The following is a 12,853-nucleotide window of genomic DNA, read 5'->3' as shown; positions in this document are numbered from 1 at the left end:
GACTGGAGCAAAGCTGGAAAAAGATGAATATGGCGTCAGTGAGTGTAAGACAGGAGGCAGGGGACTTAGATGTAAAGCACCATTCCAGCGGTGCAGTAAAAAAAAATCCGCTTTCTTTATCGTTCCTTTGGGAGACCCAGACCTTGGGTGTTTAGCTTCTGCCTCCGGAGGACACACAAAGTACTACACCTAAAAGTGTAGCTCCTCCCTCTGAGCTTATACACCCGCTGGTGAGCCAGTCACAGCCAGTTTATCGCTTTGTGTTCAGGAGGCATACATCCACACATGCATTCTCATGATTTTTTCCTTTTTTTCTTTGGAAAGAGATTGAAGAAGTGCGGGTCCACGTCTGGACCCACGGCATGTCCATTCTCACCCCACTGTGTCGGTGGTGTTGTAAGGTTGATTTCCAAGGCTGGAGCCTTACATGCCGTGCTCCTTCACCATCCCTCCTGGGCTCTAGCTTGAAGTGGGAGCCAGCGCAGTCTCCATGCCTGGCAGGAGACCGGTCTCCATCCACAGCCCTTTAGGACTCTGCTGGACCGGAACACTCATCCCCAGGGACCTGGCCCTGCGTCTCAGCAGCTAAGTACCTGAGACGTTCATATGTTGGGGGTCCCTGTTCTTTATTGTATGGGGAGAGTGTGCTTACTGTATTTATTTTGGCATTTCCGGCGGGTTCTCTAGCTTTTGCCCGAGAACCGCGCCGATGGTGCCTGCGCGTCGGCCTCGCCGCTCAAATTTAGGCCCCGGCTTTGCCGGAGGCCTAGTTTCTGTTTACTGCCCTCGCATGTCACTCATGCAGAGGGACAGGCACGGCTCCTCCCGGCGGCCGTCCTGCACAGGGAAGGGACACTCCCCATTGCTGTGCGTGTCTCCTCCCCTGCAGGTCTCTATGGCCCTCCAGATCCCGCTTTCCTACAGGAAAACCCCCAAGTCCCGTCCCCTCTCTTCGCTCCGGCGGCCATTTTCTTAGACAGGTTTCACTCTGTGCTGGGCCATTCTGCACTCTGCATCCCTGCTGAGGTGCTGTGCATTGAGGGTCCGGGCTTCGGGATCTGGAGGGCACACAACACCGCTTCCAGCGGTCTGGTAAGCCACAGCCGGTCTCTGGTTGTGGACCTCTGTATATACTCCCTGGGGTTCATTCTCTTTGTAGAGTCCCCACTCCAGCAGCATGTCTCACACGAGGAGCAAGGCTCCAAAGCTTTATACTGTATGCGCTGCATGTAAGCTCCTGGTGCCTGAACCGAGCACCTATCCACATTGTGATGTCTGCTCTAACTTGGCGGTGCCACAGCCTGGAGTCTCACCCCCAGTGGTCTCTCAGGCTGCTTCTGCACCTGTGGCTGAACCCCCGGCCTGGGTAGAGTCCTTCTCTCGGTCTATCTCCCAGTCTTTTGCTGAGTCCATGGGACTTCTGTCCAGGACTTTGATGAATATGCATCAGCCCCCTTCACAGGGTGCCTCTACTGCTCTTGTTAAGGGTCCCTTAGGATCTCTATCATCTGACCTCCGTCCACCGGAGCTCACAGAGGATTCATCATCAGGGCCCAGACCCCGTCCTCCTAAGAGGAGGCGCAGGGTTTCCTCTCCCTCCTCATCCCGCGGCTCTGATTCAAGAGCTGACTCGCATTGCCTTTACAGGGGGCTCGGAGGCCAACTCCATGTACCCCATTGATCTTTCCCAGGGTGACTCAGATCTTAGTGACTTGATTGCTTCCATTAATTCTGTACTGGATCTCAATCCGCCAGTATCAGAGGAGCAACCCTCTCTGGCAGAAAAGCACCAGTTTACCTCGCCTAAGAGAGTAAAGAGTGTGTTCTTTAACCACTCCAGTTTTCAGGCCGCTGTGACCAAACCCAGGGCCTGTCCTGACAAACGCTTCCCAAAGCGTGGTTCTGATGACCGTTTTCCCTTTCCACCTGAGGTGGTCAAGGAGTGGGCTCATTCCCCAAAGGTAGACCCTCCGGTGTCTAGGCTCTCAGCCCGGACCGTTGTGTCGGTGGCTGATGGCACCTCCCTTAAGGATTCCACTGACCGTCAGATTGACCTTCTGGCCAAATCCGTGTATGAAGCGGCGGGGGGCGCGTTTTCCCCAACTTTTGCAGCAGTGTGGGCTCTCAAAGCCATCTCTGCTTCTCTAGAGGAGATGCATTCCCTCACCAAGGAATCTATGCCCGAGATGGTTGCCTTAACTTCTCAAGCTTCAGCTTTTTCATCTTATGCCATGTCTGCCATGCTAGAGGCTTCTCACTGCACTGCGGTGGCTTCAGCTAATTCCCTCGTTATCCGCAGGATCTTGTGGCTTCGAGAGTGGAAGGCAGATGCTTCTTCAAAGAAGTACCTTGCTGGGCTCCCTTTTGCTGGTTCCCGGCTGTTCGGTGAACAGCTGGATGAAATTATTAAAGAAGCTACTGGCGGGAAGAGTACTTCCATGCCACAAACCAAGACCAGGAAATCTGTCCAGGGTAGGAATCAGTCGAGGTTTCGCTCCTTTCATTCCTCCAACTGGTCATCCTTTAAGCCCTCCGCCTCGTCCGCTAACTCAGCTAAGGACCAGAAATCCAACTGGCGCCCAAAAGCGCGTCCACAGAAGACTGCAGGAGGTTCTGCCACTAAGGCAGCCTCCTCGTGACTCTCTGCCCGCTCCAGCAACATCCTTAGTCGGTGGCAGGCTCTCCCACTTTGGCGACGCTTGGTTTCAACAAGTCTCCGATCAGTGGGTGAGAGATATCATCTCTCACGGCTACAGGATAGAATTCTCTTCCAGCCCGCCAAACAGATTTTTTCTCTCAACGCCCCCCTGCTCCAAGGCCGCCGCCTTCTCACAGGCCGTGGCAGCCTTGCAGGCCAACGGAGTAATTGTACCAGTTCCCGCCCGGGAACGGTTCAGAGGTTTTTACTCAAACCTCTTCCTAGTTCCCAAAAAGGACGGTACCGTCCGGCCCATCCTAGATCTCAAGCTTCTCAACAAGCATGTTCGGGTGCTGCACTTTCGCATGGAGTCTCTGCGATCAGTCATTGCCTCAATGACCCAAGGGGATTTCCTGGCATCCATCGACATCAGAGATGCCTATCTACATGTGCCAATTGCAGTTTCACACCAGCGTTGGCTACGTTTTGCAATAGGAGAAGATCATGTCGAATTCGTGGCTCTTCCCTTCGGGTTAGCCACGGCCCCTCGGGTATTCACCAAGGTCATGGCAGCAGTGATTGCGGTTCTGCACCTCCAGGGGTTGGCAGAGCTCCCTTACCTGGACGACCTTCTAGTCAAGGCTCCATCCAGCGCAGACTGTCAGCGGAGTGTCTCGCTCACTCTTGCCACTCTAGCCCAATTCGGGTGGCTTGTCAATCTTCCCAAATCCACTCTGACTCCGACCCAGAGTCTCACGTACCTAGGGATGCAGTTCGAGACTCTGCCGGCACTTGTGAAGTTGCCCTTAAACAAACAGCTGTAACTCCAGCTGGCGGTGCGCTCTCTCCTGAGTTCCCGCCGTTATACCCTCAGGCGTCTGATGCAGGTGCTGGGTCAAATGGTGGCGTCCATGGAGGCTGTTCCCTTTGCCCAGTTCCATCTGCGCCCCCTGCAGCTGGACATTCTCCGCTGTTGGGACAAGCGGTCTTCCTCCTTACACAAGTTGGTGGCTCTGTCGCCACGGACCAGGAGCTCTCTTCAGTGGTGGCTTCGGCCCCTCTCCCTGTCCCAAGGGCGCTCCTTCATGGCCCCGTCCTGGGTGATGCTCACCACGGATGCCAGTCTATCCGGCTGGGGAGCGGTATGTCTCCACCACAGAGCACAGGGCACTTGGACTCCGTCTGAGTCAGCCCTTTCAATCAATGTGCTGGAAACCAGAGCCGTGCTTCTAGCTCTCCTAGCATTTCACCACCTGTTGGCGGGCAGGCACATTCGAGTCCAGTCAGACAACGTGACAGCGGTTGCCTACATCAATCATCAAGGCGTGACACGCAGCCGCCTGGCAATGATGGAGGTACAACGCATTCTTCAATGGGCGGAGGACTCCAGGTCCACCATATCCGCAGTCCACATCCCAGGCGTGGACAACTGGGAGGCAGATTATCTCAGCCGTCAAAGCGTGGACGGTGGCGAGTGGTCCCTGCACCCGGCAGTGTTTCAGTCGATCTGCCGCAAATGGGGCATTCCGGACGTGGACCTAATGGCATCCCGTCACAACAACAAGGTTCTTGTTTACGTGGCTCGCTCCCACGATTCTCAGGCCTTCGCCCGGACGCTCTGGTTCAGGACTGGTCCCAGTTTCGTCTGTCCTACGTGTTTCCCCCTCTAGCTCTTTTGCCCAGAGTCCTGCGCAAGATCAGAATGGAGGGCCGTCGAGTCATCCTCATTGCACCGGACTGGCCCAGGCGAGCTTGGTATCCGGACCTGCTCCAACTGTCCGTAGAGATGCCGTGGCATCTCCCGGACCGTCCAGACCTTCTCTCGCAAGGTCCGTTTTTCCGCCCGAATTCTGCGGCTCTCAAATTGACGGCGTGGCTCTTGAGTCCTGGATTTTGACGGCTTCTGGTATTCCTCCTGAAGTCATCTCCACTATGACTCGGGCCCGCAAGTCTTCCTCCGCTAAGATCTATCACAGGACTTGGAAAATTTTCCTATCCTGGTGTCGCTCTAACGGCCATCCTCCTTGGCCATTCTCCTTGCCGACCTTCTGTCTTTTCTACAGTCCGGTCTGCAGCTAAGACTGTCCCTCAACTCTCTCAAGGGACAAGTTTCAGCTCTGTCAGTTCTGTTCCAGCGGCATCTCGCTCGGCTGGCTCAGGTCCGCACCTTCATGCAAGGCGCGTCTCACATCATTCCGCCTTACCGGCGGCCCTTGGATCCCTGGGACCTTAACTTGGTTCTCACGGTCTTGCAGAAGGCCCCCTTTGAGCCTCTTAGGGAGGTTTCTTTGTATCGGCTTTCACAGAAAGTGGCCTTTCTGGTTGCCATAACTTCTCTCAGGAGAGTCTCTGATTTGGCTGCGCTCTCCTCGGAGTCACCTTTTTTAGTTTTTCATCAAGACAAGGTGGTTCTCCGTCCGACTCCGGACTTTCTTCCTAAGGTGGTCTCTCCCTTCCACCTTAACCAGGACATTACCTTACCTTCCTTCTGTCCGGCCCCTGTTCATCGCTTTGAAAAAGCGCTGCATACTCTAGATCTGGTGCGTGCTCTCCGGATTTATGTGTCTCGCACCGCTGCGCTTAGGCGGTGCACCTCTCTTTTTGTGCTAACCACAGGTCGGCGCAAGGGCCTCCCTGCTTCTAAGCCGACCTTAGCCCGTTGGATTAGGTCGACCATTTCGGACGCCTACCAGAGTACTCAGGTGCCTCCCCCGCCGGGAATCAAAGCACACTCGACCAGAGCTGTCGGTGCCTCTTGGGCTTTTAGGCACCAGGCTACGGCTCAACAAGTCTGTCAGGCTGCCACTTGGAGTAGCCTGCATACCTTCTCGAAGCACTACCAAGTGCATGCTCTTGCTTCGGCAGATGCGAGCTTGGGCAGACGCATCCTTCAGGCGGCTGTCGCCCATTTGTGAAGTTAGGTTCTGCCTACTTCTTAGTTTTTCTGTTTATTTCCCACCCAGGGACTGCTTTGGAACGTCCCAAGGTCTGGGTCTCCCAAAGGAACGATAAAGAAAAAGAGAATTTTGTTTACTTACCGTAAATTCTTTTTCTTATAGTTCCTTCTTGGGAGAACCAGCACCCTCCCTGTTGCCTGTTGGCAATTTTCTTGTTCCACGTGTTATCACCGGCTGTTGTCGTGGACAGAGTCTCCGGTTGTTTCGGCTCTTGCTCTGTTCTACTTGTGGGTGGCTATTCTCCTTCAGCTTTTGCACTAAACTGGCTGTGACTGGCTCACCAGGGGGTGTATAAGCTCGGAGGGAGGAGCAACACTTTTAGGTGTAGTACTTTGTGTGTCCTCTGGAGGCAGAAGCTAAACACCCAAGGTCTGGGTCTCCCAAGACGGAACTATAAGAAAAAGAATTTACGGTAAGTAAACAAAATTCTCTTTTTTAGGCCCTGTGCGCACCTTGCGTTTTTTTGCCACTGATTTGCTGCGGTTTTTTTGCTGCAGAATTGGTGCGGTTTTTGTTCATAAGTTCATGCAGTCCTTCCCCAGCAAAGTCTATGAGAAATCCAAAATGCTGTGTGCATGTTGAGCCTTTTTCCTTACAGGTTTTGCTGCAGAATTTTTGCAGCAGAAAGAAGTAGCATGTCACTTCTTTACTGCGTTTTTCTGCGTTTTTCCCCTGCGTTTTGCCATTGACAATGTTAAAAAATTGCAGGCAAAAACGTGGTAAATCCACACCAAAAATGCAGCATAAGGCTCTGTGCGCACTAGAAAAATGATTTTCTTCAGCGCTCTATTGGGAGACCCAGACGATTGGGGTATAGCTACTGCCTCCGGAGGCCACACAAAGCACTACACTAAAAAGTGCTAGGCCCCTCCCCTTCTGGCTATACCCCCCCGTGGTATCACGGGTTCTCCAGTTTTCAAGCTTTGTGCGAAGGAGGTCAGACATCCATGCATAGCTCCACAGATTTTAGTCAGCAGTAGCTGCTGACTATTTCGGATGGAAGAAAAGAGGGCCCATATAGGGCCCCCAGCATGCTCCCTTCTCACCCGTTGATGGTGTTGTAAGGTTGAGGTACCTATTGCTGGTACGGAGGCTGGAGCCCACATGCTGCTTTCCTTCCACATCCCCCTGAGGGGCTCTGAGGAAGTGGGATCCTGCCGGCCTCAAAGCTCTGACGCCGGGCTCCATCCACAGACCCATTTGAACCTGCTGGATACGGAGCTGGAGTACCGTTCAGGGACATGGCCCTGCACCATTACAGGTACTCTGTGTCCCCGGACACACAGACACAGCACACTCCAGACTTGCTGGGTGTGCTAGTGCGCCGGGGACAGTAAAGGGTTACAGTCACTGCAGCTTTGCTGAGTGACTTTGTGTATTGGGAACTACCGCGCCGGACGCTCCGGGAGCGGCGGCGCGGCTGGGACTTGTAGTTCGCCGGGGACTGGGCGCCGACCGCGCTTTTACGGCGGCGGCGCTTATAAATCCAGTCCCCGGCTTCTGCGGCCTAGTGCCGCTTCGTTCCCGCCCCCTCCCTGTCACTCAGGGAAGGGGACAGGCGCTGAGCAATCAGCAGCGCCGAGGGCTGGAGCCTTATTTACATGCTCCAGCCCTCTCACTGCACACTGTCGGACGCCGGATTCCCGCTCTGACTTGGGGCACGCCCACGGCCCGCCCCTCCTCACACGAGCTGGGGAAGACGCCGGCAGCCATTACTGCAGTACGAGCTCGGACTTTCGGCAACCAGGCAGGACTATGGCGACCATACACCCGCTTATAGGCGGGCGGTAAGCGGCACACATAGTGCTGACCCCAATATATACTGCAGTGTGTACATGTGTATTTTAACTGCATAGGTCGCTATATGCCCGCTTGGAGAGCGACACATCAGCAGCAGGAAAGCAGGTGTGCTAAGGCACAGGCTTTCTATGCTGCTTGTATTGCACGTACTGAAGTGTTCATTTGTATTTATGCTTGTATGCTATACATTGCACTGTACAGTCGCTAGTCTTAGCTATATTCTCCTGGAATGGCTAGACTACAGCAGCAGAAAACCAAGGGTGCTGGGGCACAGGTTTTTTTCTATGCTGTTTGTATTGCATGGGCTGCAGTGTGCATTTGTACTTGTGCTTGTCTGCTATGCATCGCACTGTATGGTCACTCTTCTGGGCTATATTCCCCTAGATGACTAGTCTACAGCAGCAGAAGAGCAGGGGTGCCAGGGCATAGGCTTTCTATGCTGCTTGTATTGCTTGTGCTGCAGTGTTCATTTGTACTTTATGCTTGTATGCTATACATTGCACTGTACGGTCACCATTCTTGGCTATATACTTCTAGATGGCTAGTCGGCAGCGGCAAAAAAGCAACACAGATTTTCAGTGCTGTTTTTACTACATGGGATGCTATTCATGACACCGTCCCATTGTGTGCATGCTCCCCTGTAGCACTTCGTCTGCCGGGGTCTCTAGCACTTCGTCTGCCGGGGTCTCTACTAGTCGTGGCCAAAGAAACCACCTGTCAACCCTGTCCAAGGACAGGGACGGAGTTGCAGTTTCGACAGATATATTGTCATAAGATAGAGACTTGCAGTCCAGACAGGCCATGTGCAATCTTCCTGACCAACCTCATTTGGAACGGGGGGGTCCCAGGAGGACTCTCTGTATGATAAGGCAGCTCTCCAGGACTTTGATCCTGACATCGCTCTCAATCCGGATACACCGGATGGTAACGCCATACGGAATGATCCTATAGCGTCCATCAATGGAAGGTTGGATCTTTCTCCCTCAGCTCCCCCAGTGGAGGAGTCAGCTTCACAGCAGGAGAAGTCCCTTTTCAGTATCTCAAACGGATATGGAGTATTTTTCTGGCCACGCTGACTTCAGAGAAGCAGTCCAGAAACACCACGCTTACCAGATAAGCGTTTTCTCCAAACGTTTTTTAAAGATACACGTTATCCCTTTTCCCCTGACGTGGTCAAGCGCTGGACCCAGGGTCCAAAGGTGGATTCTCCAATCTCCAGGCTTGCGTCTAGAGACATAGTTGCACTGGAGATGGGGCTTCACTTAAAGTTGCCATTCACAGACAGATGGACTCTGGTTGAAATCTGTCTAGGAGGCTATCGGCGTGTCGGTTGCTCCGGCATTCACAGCCGTATAGGCAACCTAACCTGTTCAGCTGTTCTTGCGCAGCTGGCCTTGAGCACATGTACATCTGTACCGCAGAGGCGTCCGTAACCCCGCAATGTCTGCACTGCGACTTACCCTATTATAGCTGTCCTAAAAGTACAGTCGAGGTTTCGATCCTTCCCAAGCTCGGGCAGGTCCCAATTGTCCTCGTGCAAAAGGGCTACAAAACCTCAGACGGGCTCAGATTCCGGCCGGGCTCAATCACGCCCAAGGAAGGCAGCCGGAGGAACCGCTACCAAGGCGGTCTCCTCATGACTCTCAGCTCTCTCTCTCTCTCTCCGCATCCGCGGTTGATGGCAGACTTCCCCGCCTTTGGCGACATTTAGCTGCCACAGGTCACAGACCGGTGGGTGACGGACATTGTGCTCACGTGCACAGGACAGTGTTCTGTTCTCGTCCTCCGACTCCATTATTCAGAACGGCCCCACCTCCCCACCGAGCTGATGCCCTGCTGCAGGCGGTGGACGCTCTAAGAGCAGAAGGAGTGGTGATCCCTGTCCCCCCTCAGGAACGAGGGCGAGGGTTTGTACTCCAATCTCTTTGTGGCTCCAAAACAGGACGGCTCCTTCCGTCCTGTTCTGGACCTAAAACTGCTCAACAATCATGTGCACGCCAGGCGGTTCCGGATGGAATCCCTCCGATCCGTCATTACCTCAATGTCTCGAGGAGACTTCCTTGCCTCAACAGACATCAAAGATGCCTATCTCCACGTGCCAATTGCTACGGAGCACCAACGTTTTCTACGTTTTGTGATAGGAGACGACCATCTTCAGTTCGTAGCTCTGCCATTCGGTCTGGCGACAACCCCACGGGTGTTCACCAAGATCATGGCAGCAGTGGTAGCAGTCTTGCACTCTCAGGGACACTCGGTGATCCCTTACTTGGACGATCTACTCGTCAAGGCACCCTCCCTCGAGGCATGCCAACGCAGCCTGAATGTTACGCTGGAGACTCTCCAGACTTTCGGGTGGATCATCAATTTGGCAAGGTCAAATCTGTCACCGACTCAATCACTAACGTATCTCGGCATGGAGTTTCACACTCTATCAGCGATAGTGAAGCTTCCGCTGAACAAGCAGCGTTCACTGCAGACAGAGGTGCAGTCTCTCCTTCAAGGCCAGTCGCACCCCTTAAGGCGCCTCATGCACTTCCTAGGGAAGATGGTGGCAGCCATGGAGGCAGTTCCCTTTGCGCAGTTTCATCTGCGCCAACTTCAATGGGACATTCTCCGCCAATGGGACGGGCAGTCAACCTCCCTGGACAGGAAAGTCTCCTTTTCCCAGACGGCCAAGGACTCTCTGCAATGGTGGCGTATTTCCACCTCATTGTCACAGTGAAGATCCTTCCTACCCCCATCCTGGGCAGTAGTCACGACAGATACGAGTCTGTCAGGGTGGGGAGCAGTTTGTCTCCGCCACAGGGCTCAGGGGACGTGGACTCAGCAGGAGTCCACCCTTCAGATCAATGTTCTGGAAATCAGGGCAGGGTATCTTGCCCTACTAGCTTTCCAGCAGTGGCTAGAAAGAGCGCAGATCCGACTCCGGTCGGACAACTCCACAGTGGTGGCATACATCAACCACCAAGGAGAGACGCGCAGTCGGCAAGCCTTCCAGGAAGTCCGGCGAATCCTCATGTGGGTGGAGGACACAGCATCCACCATATCCGCAGTTCACATCCCGGGCGTAGAAAACTGGGAAGCAGACTTCCTCAGTCGCCAGGGTATGGACGCAGGGGAATGGTCCCTTCACCCGGACGTGTTTCAGGAAATCTGTCGCCGCTGGGGGGTGCCGGACGTCGACCTAATGGCGTCTCGGCACAACAACAAGGTCCCGGCATTTATGGCACGATCGCGCGATCACAGAGCTCTGGCGGCAGACGCCTTAGTGCAAGATTGGTCGCAGTTCCGGCTCCCATATGTGTTTCCACCTCAGGCAATCTTGCCCAGAGTACTGCGCAAAAATCAGATCCGATTGCAGCCGCGTCATACTCGTCGCCCCAGACTGGCCGAGGAGATCGTGGTACCCGGATCTGTGGCATCTCACGGTCGGCCGACCGTGGTCACTACCAGGCCGGCCAGACTTACTGTCCCAAGGGCCGTTTTTCCATCGGAATTCTGCGGCCCTGAACCTGACTGTGTGGCCATTGAGTCCTGGATCCTAGCGTCTTCAGGATTATCCCAAGGGGTCGTTGCCACCATGAAACAGGCTAGGAAGTCCACTTCTGCTAAGATCTACCACAGAACGTGGAAGATTTTCTTAACCTGGTGCTCGGCTCAGGGAGGGTCTCCCTGGCCATTTGCATTGCCTACTTTTCTTTCCTTCCTGCAATCGGGGTTAGAAAAGGGCTTGTCGCTCGGCTCCCTTAAGGGGCAAGTCTCGGCACTATCCGTGTTTTTTTCGGAAGCGTCTAGCACGTCTTTCTAAGGTGCGCACGTTCCTACAGGGGGTCTGTCATATCGTACCCCCGTACAAGCGGCCGTTAGTTCCATGGGATCTCAACAGGGTACTAGTTTGCTCTCCAGAAGCCGCCTTTCGAGCCTCTGAAGGAAGTTTCATTTTCTCGCCTGTCACAGAAGGTGGCGTTTCTCGTTGCGATCACATCGCTTCGGCGAGTGTCTGAGCTGGCAGCTCTGTCATCCAAGGCTCCCTTCCTGGTGTTCCACCAGGACAAGGTAGTGCTGCGCACCATTCCGGAGTTTCTCCCTAAGGTCGTATCTTCATTTCATCTTTATCAGGATATATCCTTGCCTTCCTTTTGTCCTCATCCGGTTCACCGGTATGGAAAGGACTTACGTTTGTTAGATCTGGTGAGAGCACTCAGATTCTACTTTTCCCGCACGGCGCCCATGCGCCGTTCCGATGCATTTTTTGTCCTTGTCGCTGGTCCGCGCAAGGGGTTGCAGGCTTCTAAAGCCACCCTGGCTCGATGGATCAAAGAACCAATTCTAGAGGCCTACCGTTCTGCGGGGCTTCCGGTTCCTTCAGGGCTAAAAGCCCACTCACCCAGAGCCGTGGGTGCGTCCTGGGCATTACGACACCAGGCTTCGGCTCAACAAGTGTGCCAGGCAGCTACCTGGTCCAGTCTGCACACTTTCACCAAGCATTATCAGGTGCATACCTATGCTTCGGCGGACGCCAGCTTAGGTAGAAGAGTCCTGCAGGCGGCAGTGACACCCCCGTAGGGGAGGGCTGTTTTGCAGCTCTAACATGCGGTATTTCTTTACCCACCCAGGGACAGCTTTTGGACGTCCCAATCGTCTGGGTCTCCCAATAGAGCGCTGAAGAAGAAGGGAATTTTGTTACTTACCGTAAATTCCTTTTCTTCTAGCTCTTATTGGGAGACCCAGCACCCGCCCTGTTGTCCTTCGGGATTTTTTTGTTGTTTGCGGGTACACATGTTGTTCATGTTGAACGGTTTTTCAGTTCTCCGATGTTACTCGGAGTTAATTTGTTTAAACCAGTTATTGGCTTTCCTCCTTCTTGCTTTGGCACTAAAACTGGAGAACCCGTGATACCACGGGGGGGTATAGCCAGAAGGGGAGGGGCCTAGCACTTTTTAGTGTAGTGCTTTGTGTGGCCTCCGGAGGCAGTAGCTATACCCCAATCGTCTGGGTCTCCCAATAAGAGCTAGAAGAAAAGGAATTTACGGTAAGTAACAAAATTCCCTTCTTTCTCAAGAAATTTCTTGAGTGAAAGATTAGCGCACCTGCGTTCAAAAAACGCACCAATAACGCATGCTTTTTTGGTGCGTTTTTTCCTCAGGTTGGTCCCTGCGTTATTTTACCATTATCTATGGCAAAAAACGCAGGTACCTGCAGAAAAGAAGTGACATGCTCATTCTTTTTCTCAAGAATTTCTGCAGAAAGAATTTTCTTGAGAATAAAACTCAGTGTACGCACAGTTATTTATTTTTTTCCATAGGTTTTGCTGGGGAATGTCTGCAGAAATGTTACAACCATTTTTTCAAGGAATTTCTGCAGCAAAAACGCGGGTAAAAACGCAGTGTGCGCACAGGGCCTAATGCGGTAAAACTGCATGTGTTTTTGGTTCGTTTGCTCTGCAGGTAGGTGCATT

General features: G+C 53.4%; 1 protein-coding gene across 1 annotated transcript in view; it reads left to right on the top strand.

The window, feature by feature from the left end:
• Nucleotides 1–12,853, top strand: part of CEP83 (centrosomal protein 83) — a 101,995-nt gene that overhangs the window by 66,749 nt on the left and 22,393 nt on the right. The gene's annotated exons all lie outside the window — the stretch shown is intronic.

This window comes from Anomaloglossus baeobatrachus, chromosome 4 (assembly GCF_048569485.1).
Source record: "Anomaloglossus baeobatrachus isolate aAnoBae1 chromosome 4, aAnoBae1.hap1, whole genome shotgun sequence".
NCBI lineage: Eukaryota > Metazoa > Chordata > Amphibia > Anura > Aromobatidae > Anomaloglossus > Anomaloglossus baeobatrachus.
The sequence above is the reverse complement of the archived record's forward strand: the minus strand, read 5'-3'. Positions and strand labels throughout refer to the sequence as shown.